Genomic DNA, 24,050 nt, shown 5'->3' with positions numbered 1-24,050 from the left:
GCTGTTCCGGCCAGGTGAGGGTGACAGGTGTGCTGAGGGAGGGTCTGCCGCTGTCATCACCAGGCACGCCGGACCCTAGCCTCCTCCTCCCCTCACTCCTGCATCGTCCCTATTCACTTCTCTTATCTTCCTGCCACCCTCCTCTTCACGTGCCCTACACCTCCACCCTTCCCTCATAACCTCTTCTCACATCCCCCCCTTATGATCCTATCTCTTCCCATCACCCCCTTCTCACATCCCCCTGCACTATGTCCCCTCTTATTCCCTTCCCGCCCCGCCTCCTCCCAACCCTTCCACTTCAAAACAACAGCACTTCTTCCACCCCTCCATCTCTCTCCCTCCTCCACCGTAACCCATTTCCCTCCATAACTACATCTCTCCCCTTCCAACCCAAATGCTCTCTCCTCCCTTCCTCATCTATATCCTTCCCCCACATCGCCCTTACATCCTTCTCTTACCTCCTCCACCATAACTCTTCCCCCTCCTGTTCACTTCTTTCCCTCTTCCCCTCACTCCCCTTATCGCCTCTCTCCCTTCCCTTCACAGCAACATTTCCCCTCTCTCCCCCTTCACCCCTCTTTCCCTTCCTCCTTATCGGTTCCATTCTCCTCTCCCCTCTCCTTCACCCCAAAGCTGCCTCCTCCTTCTCTTCACCACTTTCCCTTTTCCTCTCCTCACCGCCCCTTATCGCTGCCATCCCTCCACTTCATAACAACACTCCCCCTCCACTCCAATAGGCTTCCCTCTCCTCCACCTCTCTCCCTCCACCCTTCTTCCCCTTCCGACCCCTCATCTTCACTATCCACTCTTGTCTCTGGTGCTGCTCTTGATCACTGAATTACTTATCACTTCCTCTTTAAAAAATGCCACCATCGCCATGTTGACCGTATGGTATTAAGTGGGTGATATATTTTTTTTTGTTTTATGATGACCGCCAACTGGAAAAGAGAAAAAAAAAAAACTATTCCAGCTGAGTAAAAATAATGTTATCTATGAATTCGTGTTGATTGAGCATTTATTTCATTATTTCAGTATGTGGTGAACAATCTGGGTATCATCCAATTTTGTGCTTTATTAATGAAATTTTAACTAATATTTTTTTTAATGAATTTTGATGCCGAGTTACAGCCACAAGAATTAATGATTTGCGCAGGAGGCAGGTGAGGCAACGCAACCCACACTTCTAATATATTCTAAAACCAAGGAGGAAACACACACCCGTAGCAATTCAAGCCTTTCAGAGTATCATAAGTGGGTGCTAAGTACATGGTCTTTACATTCAACTTCCTGGACAGAACACTGAGCTAATTCATTCGACACCATTAATTCTACTGCCCTTCTTTCTTATCTATTTAACAACAATATAACACGATTAATTTCTTCAGTATCCCCTCCAAGGCTTCTTAAATGGAAACTTCACTGGAGGATAATAATAATAAGCTCTCTGCAGTATTTTTCCCTATAACTCGAGCTCCTTCCCACTTCACACTCCTCTCCTTCCTCGCCTCTCCCTCACCCTCTCTAAGCTCCTCACAACTGGCCAAAGAACCGACCACTCATGACACAAACACCTGGGCCTCCATCCTCCCATTACCCTCCCCTCCCTCTCCTCCTCAAAGCCTCCATAACACCACCCACGCCCTTTCCCTCTTGGCCTCTTTCCGCCACTAATACCTCTTCCCCCCCTCCTCCTTTTACCACCACACACATCCTTTCTCTCTCTCTCTCTCTCTCTCTCTCTCTCTCTCTCTCTCTCTCTCAACACCTCTTTACCTCTTAGAGACAGACCTCCGCCTTCCCTCCCTTCCCTCTTACCCCCCCCCTACACCATTGACCTTCCACACCCCTCCTCCATACCCCCTTCCCTTCTCCCCCCTTATCCCCTTACCGCACCATTTGTCTCCTACCGTCATCTCTTACCCTCCCTCTCACCCTATTCCTTCCCTTCCTTCCAGTTCTCCCCCCATCAAGGGTAACTCCTCCCCTCCTCGAGCGAGTAATTGGCAGTCGACATTAAGCAGCGGCAGATCGTTTCGATAAGTTAACTGTCCACTATGACATTCCTTCAATTTACTGCCCATCAACACTTGCTCCCTGCCTCCTGCCTCTCTCCATCTCTCTCTCTCTCTCTCTCTCTCTCTCTCTCTCTTCCCAAATTTTCACGTTTTTCCTATAATTTTATGCTTTAGGCCTCTTTTTTTTTCATTCCCATACTTTCTTTTCGTGTTTCAGTTCCTTACCAATTATCTGCGCTCATTTTCGTACTGGTTAGAACTTCATCAATCAGCTTAATGTTTTTTTTTATCATTTCTTGTTTCCAGTACAAAGCATTTTACACGTTTCTTCGTTCCTGACAAGACCGATCCCTTCATTCTTCGTCTTTCCTTTTCTTCACCTCTCTCGTTTGCTTCTTCCTCTTGCTCCTCTTTCTTTACCCTCTACGCCATTTGTCTCTCCTAACTACCTCTCCTCTTCTTTGTCTCCATTACTACCCCTCCTCCTCCTCCCTCCTCCTCCTCCTCCTCCTCCTCCTCCTCGATCTACTTACTGCTATCTTCTTACAGGCTGTCTTCACCGCCCCTCCCATATGTCTCCATCTCGATAATTCGCTCTCCTTTACTTCAATGGACCCACTACTTTCTGTTTTATGCTCTCTCTCTCTCTCTCTCTCTCTCTCTCTCTCTCTCTCTCTCTCACTCTCTAAACCTACCTATTCATTTTCTATTTTTAGTTAGTTTAGCAATTTTACTTTCAGCTTCGTTATCTATCCATCTATCTATGTATCTATCTGTCTATCTATCTATCTACCCATATACCTATTTATCTGTATTTTGCTTCGTTTTTAAGTTAGTTTATTAATTGTTGCTTGTAGCTTCGTTGTCTTTTAGTGCGCTGCGTTACGGATAACTCAATTACGCGGGGCCGGAACTGGCCTATGGCACGGACAGTCGAGCGATATTTCAACTTTAATTAATTCAAACTGAACTCTGTTGAGCGTCCATAAATTATGACTTTTATTGTCGATATTAATTTCCTCAAATTAACAAGGATCCATTGTGATAACAATTACAGTAAAAATCTCTCTAGCTATCTATTTATCTATTTATCTATTTATCTATCTATCTATCTATCTATCTATCTATTTATTTATCTGCTCGTCAAACAATCTGCCAATACTTTTTTTCTTTCTGGATAATTGATGACGGATTTTTGTTTTGATTAATTAAGCCGCGCACAGGGTAAGCCCCAACTCTTTCTCTCCTTTCTTTAACCTCAAACGAAGAATGTTATAAATGTAATCTACTCGATTTTATTGTAAAATTTGAAACGGAGCCTGCGAAAATGATATGTTTGGATATTTGAAGCGCTGTTGTTTATATTTGTAACAGCACTATACTGATGGTGATGATGGTAATAATAATAATAATAATAATAATAATAATAATAATAATAATAATAATAATAATAATAATAATAGTAATAGTAATAGTAATAATAATAATAATAATAATAATAATAATAATAATAATTTGGGAGGCGGTGGCTGAGTGGTTGGCAGTATAGCGCCGCGTCCGCGAGATCGAGGAGGGACGCGGGTTCGAATCCTGGCCGCCATACAGCTGGGATTTTTCAGTCACCGCCGAGTGGCCTAAAACTACCCACATGCTGCCCTGAAGACCACCCATCAACCCGGACAAGATAACAAAGGAGATTCTGCCCGGCAATAAAACGAATGAAATTTCAGAAACAGAGAAAGAAGAAAAACTACCTTCACAGGAAACCATTAAGGAGACATCTGTGGAGAGTAAGAACGTTACTGAAAATGGCGATGAACCTCTGATAGTAGAACGAACAGAGAAAACAAAGGAGATTCTGCCCGGCAATAAAACGAATGAAATTTCAGTAACAGAGAAAGAAGAAAAACAACCTTCACAGGAAACCATTAAGGAAACATCTGTGGAGAGCAGGAATGTTACAGAAAATGGCGATGGACCTCAGACAGTAGAACGAACAGAGAAAATAACGGACATTCTGCCAGGCAATAAAACGAATGAAGTTGTAGTAACAGAGAAAAAAGAAAAACTACCTTCACGGGAAACTGCTGTGACGCCACCGAATGTTGTTAAAAAGATTAGGAGAAGGAAAGTTTGTAGCTGTGACTCGTTAAGGACCATTTTGGTGGTACTAGAAAAATTAATTGAAAGAATTGCTGCTGCTGTGTTGAAGGAAATGACAACAGAGTAGTGATAATGTGTTGCTGTTTCTCTTATCAATTTCTTTGAAAAAAATCAAAATCAAAATATATATTGAAAAAGTTTGGAGACCGTGAACCATTCAGATACGTAACTTATGAACACGTTGATTGTGGCCCCGGTTTAGATTCGAGAGAGTTATGTTTCTTTTAAGAGTGTACACACACAATGCCGGTTTGTCTCCGGCCTTGAGTATTGCAGCATTTAGTGGCGTCCTTAGTTAACAGTTTACCACAGTTTACCTTCCGCAGGTTTCCCAGTGAGCACTGAAGCCACGCGCAGCTATAGCGTAGACCCGAACTTTACCTCTTACTTATATAGTTACCGCAGCACCCAGATTCAAGGAGCCGTCATTTAAGGCAACATGTATAAAATTTCAGCCTGTCTCCATGCACCCTTTATTCACGACTAGTTAGTGCCACATCAACTATTAAGGAGCCATTTTTAAGGTAAGATATACATGATGCCAGTTTTTCTATTTTCATGTATTAATCCAGACCCTGGTAACGTCGCATCCAGTGTCAAATAGCCATTTTCTAATACATTATATATATATATATATATATATATATATATATATATATATATATATATATATATATATATATATATATATATATATATATATATATATATATATATATATATATATCAATGTGAAGGATGAGGAAGGAAACAGGTTTGTTGAGATGAGTTATAAACATTACTTCTACTGTTATCCTATTTATTACTATAACAATAATTTTCATTATTATTATCATTATAATAGCATCTGTAGTATCAGTAGCATCATCATTAATTATTATCAAAAGCCTTTTATTTCACCGCAAAAAGAAAGCCTTTCCTAACGATTTCAACTTCTTTTGCCTGATATTTTATAATCTTTCTTGCTCATCAATAGTTGATTTTTGTGTTTCTATGTGGTCGTCTGTCTGCTCTGACTTGCAATACATTCGTTGCCACTGTTTCTTTGGTTGTCCACTTATCATCACTGCGCATTATCTTTATCTCATTATTACCTTAAACCATTCACGTCAACACACACAACAAAATCATAACAGGAAAACAACACCATCTATTTTAGGAGCCTCGACAAGACCATGACCTGACTGGAATGCAGTAAAATGATGGACCTTTTCGCCATAATGCCGCTCAATTAAAAGCTCAACAAACATAGCCGCCGTTTAAATCACCAATAAAACAAATACATGGATATTCATTTATCATTTATACATATGAAGCCACGGCCGGCATACACCATTATCCGGCCAGCTTACTCATCTAAACCAGTCACTGCATTTCATATATACGGATCGGGAATGGTTTGTCGTTTGTTCTGTTTCTGCTTTGTTTCACTCGCTCGCGGCATGAAAACGCGTACTGGAGAGAAACAAGAAATGGCCTGATAATGTTTTTCGTTTTATCTTTCAGTTATTTATAACAGACTTTTGTTCTCATAAAAGTCCAGCATTGTTTTATTATCGCATTATTACATTACCAACGCTTAAAGGTGATACTTTTGCCAGTTAAAGGTCATTTGGTAATGAATAAAATCAATAATCATAATAATGGTCATCACAAAAGCGATGAGAAATATATAATAATGATGATATAAAGTAAGAGCTGCATAATAATAACGATAATAATATTGGTAATGATAGATAATAAGCGATGATACACATAATAAAAATACACACACACACACACACACACACACACACACACACATAATGGTACCTGACGTTTGAATTATTATAGATGAAGAGCATGGTGGTGATGATGATGGTGGTGATGATGAGATGACCTCTCTATGTCCTCCTTTTTTTCTTTTCTATGTCATCACACAACTCATCACATCACCACTAAAACTCCACTCCTGGTGATGGGACCTTCCACCTCATCATCACTCATTTCTTGAGGCAACACCTATTTTCATCACCACTGAGTTAGTATCGCTGAAAACAGACATTAAACACCACCTACACTGAAAAATCTCCGAAGGTCACCACCACCAATGACCTGCTCACCACCATTTATATTTTCATCACTCAGTCATCAAACAGTGGAGTTGTATGAATCACCACCTCGATTGGGTAGTCTTCAGGATCACCCACTCGACCTTTCACCACCAATTATTGTAACAATTCACTTATATCACCACCGTGTTAGTAATCACCGGTGCAAAAAATAATAATAATAATAACGTTTTTTTCAACAAATTCAAGTTAAGGAACCACGATATTTTTTTCTCTCTATCTCTTTTTCTTTGTTTCAACACTTGTTACTTTTTTTTTCAAGACGAAACTGTTGCCACCTACAAAAAAAAAACTTATCCGACATCTAATGTTTCTTGTTTTTCTCTTTAACCAGTCAGTCAGTATCTTAAATCCTAGAATAGAAAAAAGGAAAATATTTAACACCTCTTCGTTGTTTTTCATCAGTTAAAAAATAAAACACTCACCAACAAACACACACAAACATTAACATCACTCTTTTGACGATTTATTTTTCTCTACCACCTGTAATTAGTCATCGAGTCACAAACACACACACAAAAAACCATTAACACTCTTCGTTACTCTTCATCACCAGTTAAATACAAACAATCACCAACAAAACACACACTGACAACATTAACATCACTCTTTCGAAAAAATTTCACTCACCAGTAAATATTTAAATCATCGAGTCACGAACAAAAACACACACACCAAAAAATTTTATCATCACTAGTTTTTCATCAATCAAACCCATCCCATTCAGTCAACACCTACTGTACAGTACACGAAACTTTCACTGAACTTCACTTTTTTCCCATCACTGTAAAATCAGAGTCAGTCAAAACCTACTTCTATGGAAAGGAGGGAGAGAGAGAAAGAGAGGAAAAGCTTAATTTAGTCGGCCACCCAACATCTGTGGTTATGCCGGAGAGAGACAGAAGGGAAAAGGGACTTATATAAGGAGAAAGTGAAACAGATCCAGGAGACGGGACACAACCCCCTGATTAATACCTGGTACCCATTCACTGCTGGTGGACAGGGGCGTAGGCAAGGTATCAGAAAAGAAGCCCAATTTTTCCACTCCGTCAGGGAATCGAACCTGCCTTCGGTTGTGAGTTGAGTGTACTAACTGCTGCTAATTCATCGAAGCTGTAAAACAGAGAGATTCAATGTAAAGCGAAAGATGAAGAAATGAGAAGGAAGCAGGAAAGAGATCAAAGAAAAGCAAAATGGAAAATAGGAAAAGAAAGTGAAAATTAAGAGAAAAAGGAAATTGAGAAAAAAATAAAAGGAAAGAAATAAAACAAGAGAAAAAAAAAAAAGAATTGAAATAAAAAAAAAAACAAGGCAATAAGCAAGAAACAAAGATCGACAGACAGCTTGAGACAAAGAAAAAAAACTAACTGACTCGTGAGCAAGATAAACATGACTGACGTGACCGATTGGACTGACTAACAAAGGGGTAAGTCATAAGTCACGTGACCTCACCTCCACCAATCACTGCTCTTTCTCTCCACCTAATAGGCCTCCACTTTCCCTCCACTCTTTTCCTACACTCATTTCTCTCTCTTTGTTTCTCTTCTATTCATTTTTTCCTATTTTCGCCTCTCTCTCTCTCTCTCTCTCTCTCTCTCTCTCTCTCTCTCTCTCTCTCTCTCTCTCTCTCTCTCTCTCTCTCTCTCTCTCTCTCTCTCTCTCTCTCTCTCTCTCTCTCTCTCTCTCTCTCTCTCTCTCTCTCTCTTTCACTTCTTTCTTAGCCTAATCTCTCTCCCTCTCTTTCTTTCTCTCTTATTCTTTCTTTCCTATTCATTTTTTCTAAGCCTATTCTTTTTTCTCTCATTATTTCTTTCCATTTATTTTTTATTGTGTTTTTCTCTACCTCTCATTTCCTTCTTAGTTTTTTCTCCTTTCTTCCTCTTTCTTTCCTTCTACTCTCTTCTTTTCCTCAACATTTCAATCACTTCCTCTTTTAGTATTTCTCTCTTGACAGTTTTTCCTTCTTCCTTTCCTTCTCATTCTGTCTTCCTTTCCTTTCCTTCTCTTAATATTTCCTCCTCACTTCATTTCCGCAAAGGAGGAGGAAGAGGAGGAGAAAAAAAAAAGGAAGAGGTGATAAGTAGGAAGGAGGATGACAGGAACAGGAGGAGGAGGAGGAGGAGGAGGAGGAGGAGGAGGAATGGAGGTGACAGGTGTGTGGGAACGAGGGGAAAGAGCTGACAGGTGTGTTTGCAAGGTCACTGACAGGTAAGGTAAGGTAAGGAAAAGGTGAAGTGGACGGTATCTTCTATTAAGGTAAGTTGTTGTTGTTGTTGTTGTTGTTGTTGTTGTTGTTGTTGTTGTTGTTGTTATTGCTGCTGTTGTTTGGGGGACATAGAAAAATAGAAAGGTTGTCTCTATGCAGGTTAATTACAGGTGAGGTTATCCTAGACGTCGTAAAGGTGTGATTAACTTTTTTATCTAATTATCTGACTTTTTCATTAATTTTAGGGTTTGCTCAGGTAACAATATAATTATACGTAAATCAATGTTATAATCCTTCATCTTCCTCTAACTAACTTTCTTTTATTGTTTCCATTCACTTAAACGTCAAATCTTTATCACTTTTTCCTTCTCTGCACTCTCAAGATATTATTTTAACCATTCTTCGTAACCTCAACATATGCATAAGAGTTTTTGCGACATTTGATACGCTGATGATCGAGTTAATTATTTTCTGCTCTTACAAATAAAAAAACAAGTAAATATATATAAAGATTAATACCACAAAATAAGACATTCCCACACCACTAATGAACACACACACACACACACACACACACACACACAAACCGTTCGTCTGTCCCAAGCCGTTCCCACCTCAAGCCACAAACACGGACACTCACACACAAACACACAAACAAACACACAGACATAGACAGACAGACAGAGAGACACACAGAGAAAGAAAGAAAACAGACATTATAAACACACAAACAGACACACACACGCACCCTTTTCTTCTCCTCTCTAGCGCAGTCAAACACACACACAGACACACACACTTGGACAAGCACACATTCATATGCACAAACACTCATTAACAAAGGCAGGTAAACAAACACACACACGTATACAAAAGCAAGACAGACAAGCACAGACAGACAGACAGACACGTTTCCGCCGTCGACTCCTTTCAGAAAACAATAGTCATTCTCAGAAGTTTTTTTTTTTTTTCGTGTTGTTTTTTTTTTGATTTTTTTCATTGGCATTCTTTCTTTCTCTTTCTTTCCTCACTCCCTTCCTCCCTTCCTCTCTCCTCTCTCTATTCATGGTTTTGCTTTTTTTATTTTTTTTACAGCAAAGGAGAAAGTTCATGGGCGTAAAGAAATATTTTTTTAAAAAGCCCGCTTCTCTCTTTCTTCATTTTCCTTCTTTCTCTTTACTTTACTTTCTCTTTTTCTCTAATTCCATCATTTTTCCTTCTTCCTTTCTTTTTTCTTTTCTCTCATTCCATCATTCTTTCTTCTTTTTCCTTTTCAATTTTTCCTTTTCTTTTTTTTTCATTCAATAGTTTTTTCCTTCTTTCTTTTCTTTACTTCTTTCTCACTCAATTATTTTTTTCTTTTCCTTCTTTCTTTTTCTTTACTTCTTTCTCATTCCATCATTTTTTCCTTCTTTCCTTCTCTTTCTTTCTTTCATTCTTTCTCTTCTTCTTCTTTCCCTTTTTACATTCTTCTCTCTCTCGCTCTCTCTCTCTCCTGTTCTTAGTCAGTCACGTTCGATTTTCACTTTTTTTTGCTTTCTCTTTCCCCTTTTTTTTCTATTTTTATTTTTCGTTTGTTTTCCTTCCACTCTTTATTTTCATTTTAACTTCACTTCTGTTTTATCTTTTTTTCCTCTCAAACACAAACAGAAAAAAAATGAACAAACGAACGAACGTAAATCACAAACACGTATTGATCCTGTTTTGTTTTGTTTTCTAATGTATTAATTTGCGTTTTATTTTCCTGCGGTTTTGTTTTCCATATGGTGACTTTGCACACACACACACACACACACACACGCACACACACACACACAGCCGACCCACACGAGACCCAGAACGGATATGACTGTCCACACACACACACACACACACACACACACACACACACACACACACACTTCCTCCCCCTCCTTTCCTTTACTCCCCACTCCCCCTTCTCCCCCTCCACTTCCCTTCCCCTCATACACCTCCACTTCCTTCCTCTTCCTTTTCCTCTTCTTCCTCTTCCTTCTTCCTCCGTTTTTTTTTTCTTCTTCATTCATTTATATTTCCTACTTTTAACTTGTTTTTCTTTTCCTGATTTGTTTCATGTTCTCCATCCTTCCTCTTCCTTTCTTCCTTCCCCTCTTCTTCGTTTCCCTTATCCTCTCTTCTTCCTTGCTTCTCTCCTTCCTTCCTCCCCTCTTCTTCTCTCCCTTTCTTCATATTGTAATCTGTGTCTTTCTCCATCTCTCTCTCTCTCTCTCTCTTCTAAGAACGCCACATAAACATCCTCTCGCACCTTTCTCTCTCCTCCTCCTTGAAAATATGTACACGAAAAGGAAGAAAAGAAGAAAAAAGAAGAAAAGAAAAGAAGAAAAGAAAAAGAAGAAAAAGAGGAAGAGGTAGAAGAGGAAGACACAAGTCCACTTTAAACAAACACACACACACACACACACACACACACACACACACACACACACACACACACACACACACACACACTCCAAACCTCCTTTATTCCTCCTCCTCCTCCTTTCCACCTCTCTAATATTTCCTTAGAGACCAGCTTGCTTGTAGGCCAACAGGCCTCTTGCAGACTCCTTATTGTTCTTATGTACTGATAGAGGGAGGAGAGAGAGAGAGACTGATTAATTATATGGAGAGGGAAGAAGGGGAGAGAGAGAGTACACTTGAAGGAGGAACACTGTAAGTCTGTCACTATAAATCTCTCTCTCTCTCTCTCTCTCTCTCTCTCTTCAGTGTGAGGACACACACACACACACACACACACACACACAACATAAAAGTGTGCATAAACAGGAGGAGGAGGAGGAGGAGGAGGAGGAGGAGGATGGTGGTGGTGGAGGAACGCACACCACCACCTCCTCCACCATCGTCCCTAACCCTCCTCCTCTTTCTTTTACTACCTGTTAACAAGTGTCGTAAGAGAGGTAGGAGGAAGAAGAGAAGGAGGAGGAGGAGGAGGAGGAGGTTGGAAGCATGAAAAGAGGAAGGAAAAATGAGTTTAGTCTCCTTAAACCGCATCTTCTTCTCTCCTCTCTATCTACCCCATTTTTCCTCCTTTCATTTTCCTCCTCCATTTTTTGTCTTTCTGCCTATCTACATCTTTACCCCTCGTCTTTTCTATCCTCCTTCCTTCCTCTTTTCTCATCTTCTTTTTTATCTCCTCTCTTCTCTCTTCCTCCTTCATTCTTCTCTCTCTCTCTAATAACACGTCAAAAGTACGACCAAACATTTGACAATTTTAAAAGGAATAATTTCTTAATCAAAATAAGAAAAAAGTAAATTAATTCTCGCCTCCCAAAACTGATATCTTTGAGGTTTCTTTGAGTCCGTATTTTGTTGTTGTTGTTGTTGTTGTTGTTGTTGTTGTTGTTGTTGTTTATATCTTATTTGCCCTCTTTATCCTGTTTTTTCCTCCTTCCTCTTCATTTTCCCTCCTCCACCCACATCCTCTCCTAATTCCTCTTTCCTTCCCCTCCGTCCTCCTCCACCTCCTCCTCCTGTTTTCCTTTCCTATATTCTATTCCTCCTACACTATATCCCAACCTAGACACATTACCCTCTTCCTTCTTCTCTCCTTTTTCCCATCCTCGTCAGTTTTGTTCTTCTTTTTGTTCTCTCCCAATCCAGTTTTCCATTATCCTTCTCCTTTGTGTCCTCTTCATTCCTCCTTTCCCATCCTTCTCCTTGTCCATTCCCCTTCCTCCTCCTCCTTTCCCATCCTTGTCCATTCTCATCCTTGTTCATTTCCCATCCTCCCCCTCCTCTTCCTCCTCCTTTTGCATCCTTGTCCATTTCATCCTCCTCCCCTCCTCCTCCTTTTCCCATCCTTGTCTATTCCCTATCCCTCGTTTACTCCCTGTTCTCCCTCCTCCTCACCTCTGCTCATCCACTGCCTCTGTACGGTCCCTAGAGTTAAAGAGACCAGTCAGACCGTTACACCATGACTTAACGGACACGCCATTGTTTTAAATATTCAAAATTTACACTTGGCTTCGACGTGCAGTTCAATATCACGGGTCTTTTTCTTTTAGTTTGTTAGTTTTTATTTATTTTTTTCATTGTTCTCCATGACATTTTTTTTCTCTGGTCTTGAATTTTTGATGCATTTTTTTATTGCTTTGTTTTCCTTCTCTTTTTTTTTCATTTTTTAGTATTTTATCACATTTCGGGTTGGGGTTTTTTATTCTTTTTTCTTTTTTTCTTTTTAATGTAATTTTTTTATATATTTTTGGGGAGTGTTCTTTCCCTTTTCTCTAATTCTTTTTCTTGTTTTGTTTCCGGTGGCACTAAAAAATAACGGTTCTTTTATTCTTTGTAATGTATTTTTTCATATTTTTTTGGGAGTGTACTTTCCCTTTCCTTTCCTTCTTTTTCTTCTTCATTTTCTTGTTTTGTTTCCGGTGGCACTAAAAATAAAGGTTGTTTTATTCTTTGTAATGTATTTTTTCATATTTTTTTGGGAGTGTACTTTCCCTTTCCTTTCCTTCTTTTTCTTCTTCATTTTCTTGTTTTGTTTCCGGTGGCACTAAAAATAACGGTTCTTTTATTCTTTGTAGTGTATTTTTTCATATATTTGAGGGAGTGTACTTTTCCTTTTCTTTCCTTCTTTTTCTACTTCATTTTTTTGTTTTGTTTCTGGTGGCACTAAAAATAACGGTTCTTTTATTCTCTGTAGTGTATTTTTCATATTTTGGGGAGTTTGCCTTTTCTTTCCTTCTTTTTCTACTTCATTTTTTTGTTTTGTTTCTGGTGGCACTAAAAATAACGGTTCTTTTATTCTTTGTAGTGTATTTTTCATATATTTGAGGGAGTGTACTTTTCCTTTTCTTTCCTTCTTTTTCTACTTCATTTTTTTGTTTTGTTTCGGTTGCACTTAAAAATAACGGTTCTTTTATTCTTTGTAGTGTATTTTTTCATATATTTTGGGGAGTGTAGTTTCCTTTTCGTTTCCTTCTGTTTGTTCTTCATTTTCTTGTTTTGTTTCTGGTAGCACTTAAAATAATTTGTCTTTATTCTTTGTAGTGTATTTTTCATATATTTTGGGAGTGTACTTTTCCTTTCTTTCCTTCTTTTCTTCTTCATTTTTTGTTTTGTTTGGTAGCACTAAAACAAGTTCTTTTATTCTTTGTAGTGTATTTTTTCATATATTTGGGAAGTGTACTTTTCCTTTCCTTTCCTTCTTTATCTTCTTCATTTTCTTGTTTTGTTTCTGGTTGCACTTAAAAATAACTGTTCTTTTTCTCTTCTTTTTTTTTATCTGATCATCTTGAGCCAGTTTTTCTTTTTAATGTATTTTTATATATTTTTGGGAGTATTGTTTCCTTTCTTCCTTCCTTTTCTTCTTTTGTTTCAGTGGGACTTCAAAATAACAAGTTCTTTTTTTCTTTTTCTCTATCATCTTGTTCCACGTTTTCTTTTGTTTTATTACACTTCCGTTTTCTTCCACAGTCTATTTCAATTTCATTTTTCCTTTGTGCTGTGGTGCGTTGATTTCTTCGTCTTCAAGTAGTGGTTTATGTTATTCTTCATTTCAACTTGTAATTCAACTTTTATTACTTGTTCCACTTTTTTGGGGATCTTTTTCGTCTTTCATTTTTAACATGTATTTCTTTTTGACAAGTGTTGCTTTCCTCGCCTCACTTTCTTTCCTCCTTCTCTTCCTCCCATTATTTTCACCTTCAATCATCATCATTTACATTACTTCCTCCTCCTCCTCCTCCTCCTTCTCAATTCACCGAACTATAATAACAGAGGAACGAAAATAACCAACAGAACTGAAGCACTATAAAGACAAATAACAGGAGGAGGAGGAGGAGGAGGAGGAGGAGGAGGAAGACTTACAAGGCAGTTCTCTTTCTTGAAATAGCAGAAATAATAGCAGTAGTAGTAGTAGTAGTAGTAGTAGTAGTAGTAGTAGTAGTAGTAGTAGTAGTAATAATAGTAGTAGTAATAGTAGTAGTAGTAGTAGTTGTAGTAGTAGTAGATGAAAACGAATAAAAAGAAAAAAAATCAATATCCAAGTCACACACACACACACACACACACACACACACACACACACCCACACACACACACACACACGGCTCCATGTGAACCTGTTTAGGTACACAGAAAACAAAAGATTAGCGTGGCTTCCCTGTGCAAATGGAAACACACACACACACACACACACACACACACACACACACTGTCATTAATAAAACATAAACTTAGCCGTATGGTGTGTGTGTGTGTGTGTGTGTGTGTGTGACAAGTAATATTCGTGTACACCATTAAGTAGGTGTACACGCCCCTCTTCCCCCCCCGACACACACACACAAACACACACACACACACACACACACACACACACACACACACCGCTACCTGTTTATGCAAGTCTGACCCTTCCCTACCCCTTCCCCTTCCTCCCCCCTCCCTTCTCTTTCCCATATACTTTCCTCTGCTGTTTCCCTTCCCTTCAATACCCTTCACTTCCTTGTTTTCTCCTTTTTTCCTCTTCTTCCTTCTTTCTTTCCTTCCCTCCTAAACGCTTTTCCTCCTTCCTCTCAAATTTTCTCTCTCTCATATTCCTCCCTTTATTTCCTTCCTTTCTTCTTTTCCTGATTTTATTCCTCATAAACCGTCTTCATCGTTTTCTTTCTTTATTTTTATTTTTTCCTATTACTTACTTCCTTCTTCTTCTTTCGCTTCTACGTACCTATCTTCATTCTTCTCTTTACCTCTCTCTCTTATCCCTATTCCTTCATTCCTTCCTATTGCTTTGTACCCTATAATCACATTTCTTCCATTCCCTATTCGCTATCTGACCTAAACTTTACTGTATACAAATTTCCTTATTCACTCTCTTCCGTTCCTCTCCTTCCTCTCTTCCGTCCCTTCTTCCTTTTCCCGTGTTCTTCTCTTCCTTCTTCAATATTTCATACCTCCTATTTTCAGATATTCCCCTCGCTTCCTCTTTCCCCTCTTTCCTTCCTTCCTTCTCTTTTGAATTGTGAAATATATCCATCATTCTCTCTCTCTCTCTCTCTCTCTCTCTCTCTCTCTCTCTCTCTCTCTCTCTCTCTCTTGCTCACTTGATTAAATATTGATACGCTAACGATTATGAGAGAGAGAGAGAGAGAATAAAGAAAAGATGTCTGGTAATGAAAACTGACAGCGATATCAACAACTCCTCCTCCTCCTCCTCTTCCTCCTCCTCCTCCTCCTCCTCCTCCTCCTCCTCCTCTTCCTCCTCCTCCTCCCCCACTCCCTACGGCTAATTCCTCCTGCAGAAAAAGGTTGAGGAAAACTTGACAATATTGGAGGAGGAGGAGGAGGAGGAGGAGAAGAGGATGTTACTTTCTTCTCGACTTCTCTTTCTCTTTTTAAATTACAGTCTCTCTCTCTCTCTCTCTCTCTCATCTCACAAGCATGGCAATCCTATCCCATTTTCTCATATTTTCTTTCACATTCCATTTTCTGGAAGACTTTTAAGGCGGACTCATGTGTGTGTGTGTGTGTGTGTGTCTGTGTGTGTGTGTGTGTGTGCTTTAATACGTACACTCAGGTTACACTATGAACACCTGGTCTCTACATTCCTACCGGTACACACACACACACACACACACACACACACACGGGCGGTATGTAACGAAGACACAAAAAAACTAAATCAGATAATGAAGGAAAAGTCACACACACACACACACACACACACACACACACACACACACACACACACACACACGGGCGGTATGTAACGAAGACAAAAAAAAAAAAAACTAAATCAGATAATGAAGAAAAAGACACACACACACACACACACACACACACACACACACACACACACACACACGTACATGATCGAAGTGTCAGGTGGTTCTTCTCAAGATTCCCACGCTCACAAATCACCGGTAAAGAGACATATTCAGGTGGAAGAAGAGGAGGAGGTGGAGGAGGAGGTGATGACAATAATGATACCACGAACATCTCTTTTTTCTTCTTCTTCTTCTTCTTCTTTTTCTTCCTCCTCCTCCTCCCGTACCTCTTCTTCCTGCTCCTCTTCCTATCTTCTCTTTTTGGTGGTTCCTTTTATTGCTTCAAATTAATCATCCTTATATTAGTTTATCTTATTATCTTCTTCCTCCTTATTCTTTTTTTTTTTTTGTTCTTCTCTCTATTCCTTTCTTTTCCTCTTTCTTTCCTTCTCTTCTTATGATTTTTTTTACTGTTTCCTCTTAGTCATCAGTCAGTCTATTACTCCTCTTCCTCTTCCTCTTTAATTATTTCATCTAATTCTTCATGTATTATTTCCTCTTATCTTCCTCTTTCTCACACCTTTCCATCAGTATTATTCTTCCTCTTCCTCTTTAATTCTCTCCTCTAACTCTTCAGATATCACTTCCTCTTATTTTCCTCTTTCTCATATCTCTTCATCAGTCTGTTCCTCCTCCTCTTCCTCTTTAATTCTTTCTTCTAACTCTTCATATATTACTTCCTCTTATTTTCCTCTTTCTCATATTCCTTTCCTTTCTTTTATCTTCTCTTTCTTTCGTGGTTTCTTTTATCTCTTCATTCATTTGTCTCCTCTTCCTCCTCCTCCTTCTCTTCTTCCTCCTCTTCCTCTTGATTGCTTCCTCTCTCACGTCCTCCTCTTTACCTCATTTTCTGACATGTCTCTACTCCTTCCTCTTAAACATTCATTCATTTCCCCCTCCTCCTCCTCTTCTTCCTGTTCCTCCTCCTCCTCTTCTTCCTGTTCCTCCTCCTCCTCTTCTTCCTGTTCCTCCTCCTCCTCTTCCTCTTGGTTGCTTCCTCTCTCACGTCCTCCTCTTTACCTCATTTTCTGACATGTCTCTACTCCTTCCTCTTAGACATTCATTCATTTCCCCCTCCTCCTCCTCCTCCTCCTCCTCCTCCAGGTAACCACATCACGTACATTACAGCCATAGTTTAATTTAACCCTGAGAACATTTTCCATTTTTTTTCTTTTATTTCTCTTTACGCTAAACTATTTTATTTTTTTATTGTGTGTTTTATTTCGCTGTTTTATTTGTTAAGTTGTAAACATGAGAGAGAGAGAGAGAGAGACTGGGGATAAAAGGAGGAATAAGAAATGGAGGAGAGGTATTAGGTAAACAAAGAGGAGAAAACGAGGAAGAAAACGAAGAGAAAAGAAAGAATTGAGAAGAGGAGGAGGAGAAGGAAGGAAAGAAAGGGGAGAGGAAGTGATACAGAAGAGAAAGAAGAAAAGAGGGAGAGAAAGAAGAAGAGGGAGAAAGAAGTGTACATGTGGAAAAGGGGAAGAAAGGAAGAGTAGAAAAAGTGAAAATGGAAGAAGTGAAAATTAAGAGAAGTGGGAAGAATAGGAAGGGAAAGGAATGTAAGTGAAGAGGGAAAAGGGAAAAAAGGAATGATAAGGAAGAGATAGAAGAGGGAGGGGATGCATTGGAAGGGAAAGAAGGGGAAGAGGAGGAGGAAACAAGGCAAGGGAAGGGGATTTGAGGGGAAGGGAGAAGGGGAAGAGGAGGAAGGGGATTTGAGGATGAAAAACAAGTGGGAATAGAAAACAGAGAGGAGAAGGGAAGAGGGGGAAGAAGAGGAGAGGAGGAAGGATTTGAGGATGAAAACAAGTGGGAATAGAAGAGAACGGAAACAGAGAGGAGAAGGGAAGAAGAGGGGAAGGAAGGGAGGGGAGGGGGCGTGGAGGAGATCAGGTGGGCATGAGATCAGCTGACGAAGGTAAACAAAGGTAGAAAGATGCCTGGCTGATTCCTTTCTGTGCGGAGAGAGAGAGAGAGAGAGAGAGAGAGAGAGATATCAAAAGAGAGAAATGTAAAAAGGAAAAAGATGAAACGTAAGAAAAGAGGAAATAAGATAATAAAATAAGGCGAAGTAAGTGAATTAGGAGAGAGAGAGAGAGAGAGAGAGAGAGAGAGAGAGAGAGAGACAGCGGCAGTAAAAAAAAAAAATAATAAAGAAAAAGAATATAAAACAGAGTGACAAAAGCTGAGGCGAGAAAAGAAAAGGTGAAGAAAGGAATGATGGAAAGAAAAAACCGTAAGAAAAGAAATCAAAGAAATGCGACATGTAAAAAAATAACAAAAATAAAATAACAAGAAAAAATAAGAGGAATAAAAAAACACAAAAGAAGAATGGAAGGAATATACAGAGGGAGTAAAAGAAGGAAGGAAGGGAGAAAGAAGGAAAGGAGGGTAAGAAGGAAAAAAGAAGAAGGAAGTAAGGAGGGAATGAAGGAAAAAAGAAGAAGGAAGTAAGGAGGGAATGAAGGAAAAAAGAAAGTAGAAAAAAGTAAGGAAGGAAGGAGGGAATGAAGGAAAAAAGAAAGTAGAAAAAAGTAAGGAAGGAAGGAAGGAGAAAAGTAGAAGGAAGGAGGGAAGGAAGGAAAAACACGATGAAGAAACTATACATAAAAGAAAAATAAATATATGAAAATAAAAACGACAACAACACTGAATATATCACCACCACCACCACCACCATAATCACCACCACCACGCCCGTGACACTTCCCTTCCCATCTCTCTCTCTCTCTCTCTCTCTCTCTCTCTCTCTCTCTCTCTCACCACCATCATCTCATCTCTCTCTCTCTGTGTGTGTGTGTGTGTGTGTGTGTTTTGACACACACACACACACACACACACACACACACACACACACACACACACACACACACACACACACACACACACAGAGAGAGAGAGAGAGAGAGAGCAGCAAAAAAAAAAGCCTGAGAACAAAAATAAAAATAATTACCCACAATTTAAAGAGAGAGAGGCACCCTGGCACCTTCCTGTCCTCAGTGCCCCGTTGAGTGCCAGTAATATTCTTCCTCCTCCTCCTCCTCCTCCTCCTCCCTTTCCTCTTGTATATCATTAACAACCACCGCCTACTCTTCTCTCTATTCCTCCTCCTCCTCCTCCTCTTCTTCTTCCTCCTCCTCCTCCTCCTCTTCACCTACGCATTACATGATGATAAGAAGTAAACACGTGCGCAGTTTGTTTATTCATTTGTTTATCTTGTTTCCATTTGCTTCTTTTCTCTTTTCATTTGTTTTGTTTTATTCCCTCTTGTTTTATTGATATTCCTTTCTTTATAATTTGTTTTTTGTTTTTATTTTTATTGTGTGTGTGTGTGTGTGTAACAGTCTGCGGTTGCTGGGATGCGTCTGTATGTAAGACTAGACACGTTCACACACACACACACACACACACACACACACACACACACACACACACACACACACACAACCCCGGACATACTTACAAGAAACAAAATACGAACATACACAATCTTCCTCTTACACACACACACACACACACACACACAACCCCGGACATACTTAAAGAAACAAAATACGAACATACACAATCTTCCTCTTACACACACACACACACACACACACAACCCCGGACATACTTACAAGAAACAAAATACGAACATACACAATCTTCCTCTTACACACACACACACACACACACACACACACACACACACACACACACACACACACACACACACACGAGGAAGTTACAATCACAGGACGACCTATTCACCTACGCTACGACCAGACCCCACCATTACCCCCCCTCCCTCCTCCCCCACTCCCCCTTCCTTCCTCTTCTTCCCCTCTCTCTCTCTCATCTTTCTTCCTCCTCTTTCCTCTCCCCTCACACTATGTATCAACGTGTGTGTGTGTGTGTGTGTGTGTGTGTGTGTGTGTGTTTTATGTGGTGTGTGTGTAACTTTAAAGCACACACACACGGAGAAGAGGAAGCGCGGTATACAACAAAATACAAGCAAAAAAATAAATGAGGAAGAGGAGGAAGAGGAAGAGGAGGAAGAGGAGTAAACAAGGATGAAGGAAGACTTACTAAAGGGACAAAGGCGGAAAAAAAATGGTAAGAGGATAAAACAGATGACGAAGATAAAAAGAAACAGAGGAAGGGGAAGTTTGGAAAAAAGAAAAATTATGACATGAAAGTATAAAAAGAAGGGAAAGGAAAGGAGAAAGGGGGAGGAAAGAAGATGTGAAAGAATGAGGAAACCGGATGAGGAGAAGAAAAGGAAGAAGGGGAAAGAAAGAGGGAGAGTAAAATAGTAGGGAGGTAGGAAAAAAATGTAAGAGGGGAGAGAAAAATGCGAATGGGAGAAGATAGTAAATTAGGGAAATGAAGGGAAGAAAAGAAAGAAGAAAAGGGAAGAGAGAGGGTAAAGGAGGAGGGGGAAGGGAGGAAGGGAGGGAAGGGAGAATAGATAAAGCAACTTGGCTAGAGGAGGACGTCAGCCGGGAGCAAGGCGTGAGTCAGATGGGGAGGAGGAGGGAGGGGAAAGACAAGGAAGGAAGGAAGGGAAGCGGTGGTCGGAGAAGAGGAGAGAGAGAGAGAGAGAGACATAAGGACCACTTGACAATATTCATTCATTCCCGTCTCTCTCTCTCACACACACACACCTTTCACTTTTCTCTTTTTCATTTAACGAGCAATTTATTTTCCTTTTTCACACTATTATTATCATCACCATCACCACCACCACCACCACCAGCATCACCATCACCACCACCATCACCACTATCACCATCACCACCATCATCACCACTATTTTCTTTCCATCCTGGGCTCGTTATCTGTCTCCATTTTCCTGTTTTTTTATGCATGTATCTCGGTTTTTTTTTATCTCATTTCCTCGACCGTTCTTTTCCTCTCGTTCTTTTCATTCTCTTTCGTAACCCAATTGTTCATCTCGTTTTCTCTCTCCCACTTTTTCTTTTTTTCTTTTCAACTTTTCTCTTATTCTATTTTTCTTCGTTTCTATTCAATTCCTCGACCGTTCTTTTCCTCTCGTTCTTTTGATTCTCTTAACTCAATTGTTTACCTCGTTTTCTCTCCCACTTTTTCTCTTTTTTTTTCTTTTTTTCTTTTCAACTTTTCTTCCATTTTTCTTCGTTTCTATTCAGTTCCTCGACCGTTCTTTTCCTCTCGTTCTTTTCATTCTCTTTCGTAACCCAATTGTTCATCTCGTTTTCTCTCCCACTTTTTCTCTTTTTTTTCTTTTCAACTTTTCTCTTATTCTATTTTTCTTCGTTTCTATTCAGTTCCTCGACCGTTCTTTTCCTCTCGTTCTTTTCATTCTCTCTCGTAACTCAATTGTTTACCTCGTTTTCTCTCCCACTTTTTCTCTTTTTTTCTTTTCAACTTTTCTCTTATTCCATTTTTCTTCGTTTCTATTCAGTTCCTCGACCGTTCTTTTCCTCTCGTTCTTTTCATTCTCTTTCGTAACCCAATTGTTTACCTCGTTTTCTCTCCCACTTTTTCTCTTTTTTTTTCAACTTTTATTCTATTTTTCTTCGTTTCTATTCAGTTCCTCGACCGTTCTTTTCCTCTCGTTCTTTTCATTCTCTTTCGTAACTCAATTGTTTACCTCGTTTTCTCTCCCACTTTTTCTCTTTTTTTCTTTCAGCTTTCTCTTCTTATTCTATTTTTCTTCGTTTCTATTCAATTCCTCGACCGTTCTTTTCCTCTCGTTCTTTTCATTCTCTTTCGTAACTCAATTGTTTACCTCGTTTTCTCTCCCACTTTTTCTCTTTTTCTTTTCAGCTTTTCTCTTATTCTATTTTTCTTCGTTTCTATTCAATTCCTCGACCGTTCTTTTCCTCTCGTTCTTTTCATTCTCTTTCGTAACTCAATTGTTTACCTCGTTTTCTCTCCCACTTTTTCTCTTTTTTTTTCTTTTCAACTTTTCTTATTCTATTTTTCTTCGTTTCTATTCAGTTCCTCGACCGTTCTTTTCCTCTCGTTCTTTTCATTCTCTTTCGTAACTCAATTGTTTACCTCGTTTTCTCTCCCACTTTTTCTCTTTTTTTCTTTTCAACTTTTCTCTTATTCCATTTTTCTTCGTTTTATCTCATTTCCTCGACCGTTCTTTTCCTCTCGTTCTTTTCATTCTCTTTCGTAACCCAATTGTTTATCTTGTTTTCTCTCTTCCACCTTTTCTTTTTTTCTTTTCAACTTTTCTCTTATTCCATTTTTCTTCGTTTCCATTCGTTTCATCAACCCTTTTTCTTGTTCTTCTCAATCTCTTTCGTAACCCAATTGTTTACCTCGTTTTCTCTCTCCCACTTTTTCTCTTTTTTTCTTTTCAACTTTTCTCTTATTCTATTTTTCTTCGTTTCCATTCGTTTCATCAACCCTTTTTCTTGTTCTTCTCAATCTCTTTCGTAACCCAATTGTTTATCTTGTTTTCTCTCTTCCACCTTTTCCTTTCTTTTTCTTTTTTTTTCCTCCGCTTTTTTCCTTCCATTATCTTTCGTTGTCTCGTTTCACCATTTCACTGATTGTCGGGTGCGTGCAAGTTTTTTTCTTTTCTTTTTGTGTGTTGTTTTGTTGATTCATTCCTGCAGTCACATTAGTTAACTCTTTCCCATCTTTTCTCTTTTGCTTCCCACTAATTATCTTTCTCTCCCTTCTCGTCATTTTTTGTTTATTTCTTTTGTTTACGTGAGTGTGTAAGTTTGTTTGTTTGTTTTTCTCTTGTTTTTTTTTTTATTCTCTCAATCACATTAACTATTTTTTTTTCTTAAGATTCTTGTTATCTCCTTCTCTCTCCTCTCCCTCCCTTTCTTTACGCCTTATACTATTTATCTTATTCGTCTTTCCCTTCACTCTCTTCACATTTATTATCTCACTTTCCTCTTAGTCTTCCCTTTCCCTTCCCTTCCTTTACGTTTTCTTATCATCTTCTCTTTTTTTTTAACGTATATTTCTCTCATTTGTTTTAAGTCGTTATTTCTCCTGTTAACATGGATCTCTCTCTCTCTCTCTCTCTCTCTCAGCACGACATTCACTATTGTCACGCATTCAATGATTTTATCTGTCTTTCTTCCTTCCAAGCTGACGAGATTATTCCTCACAGCGTCTGACATTATATTATTTTTTATGTAGATTTTCGTTATATTTTTTATCCCTTACAAATGCGTATCAATGCCACATACAAGAAGAAGAAGAAGGAGAAGAAAAGATGAAAACTGTCTCCTATACTGGTAAGCACAAAGAAGAACGACAATAATAACAACAACAACAATAAGAGGAAGAAAAGAAAACAAAAGAAACAGAAAAAAAGAAAAAAGAAAGTATAAATGAGCATGCAATGAAAAAGACTCCAACGATTATTTGTTTTACCTTAAAAAAAATGTATAAAAAACAACATAAAAGAAAGAGTAATAGAACAAAAATGAACATCAATAATTACACTTTCGAAAAAAATAAAAAATAAATAAAAGAACGAAAAACCCTTAACACTAATAATGATACTACAATGAAGAAATAATGATCGAAACAAGACCATTACCATTATGTAGTAGTAGTAGTAGTAGTAGTAGTAGTAGTGGTAGTAGTAGTAGTAGTAGTAGTTAAACCTTCCACTTATACGAGTCTACCAAAATCTCACCAGTTATTTCTTCTTTTTCTATCTTTCTTCCTTTTTCAATATCTCATAAAATATACAAACAATAGAAAATCAATAAAAAAAACAACCAAACAAGAC

The 24,050-nt window shown here is 38.8% G+C and overlaps 1 long non-coding RNA gene across 2 annotated transcripts; it reads right to left on the bottom strand.

Annotated features, from left to right (window-relative positions):
• Positions 1–21,648: 21,648 nt before the first annotated feature.
• Positions 21,649–23,665, bottom strand: LOC126992337 (uncharacterized). Of its 2 annotated transcripts, XR_007746485.1 has the most exons (3): positions 22,609–23,649; positions 22,340–22,476; positions 21,649–21,800 (listed from the first exon to the last, which is right to left on the bottom strand). It is a non-coding gene; the product is annotated as an uncharacterized LOC126992337 (long non-coding RNA). The 2 variants fall into 2 exon arrangements; XR_007746484.1 differs by lacking the exon at positions 22,340–22,476 and having other exon boundaries at positions 21,649–21,929; positions 22,609–23,665.
• Positions 23,666–24,050: the final 385 nt, after the last annotated feature.

The sequence above is a fragment of the Eriocheir sinensis genome, unplaced genomic scaffold (genome assembly GCF_024679095.1).
Source record: "Eriocheir sinensis breed Jianghai 21 unplaced genomic scaffold, ASM2467909v1 Scaffold447, whole genome shotgun sequence".
NCBI classification, from domain to species: Eukaryota; Metazoa; Arthropoda; class Malacostraca; order Decapoda; family Varunidae; genus Eriocheir; species Eriocheir sinensis.
The sequence above is the reverse complement of the archived record's forward strand: the minus strand, read 5'-3'. Positions and strand labels throughout refer to the sequence as shown.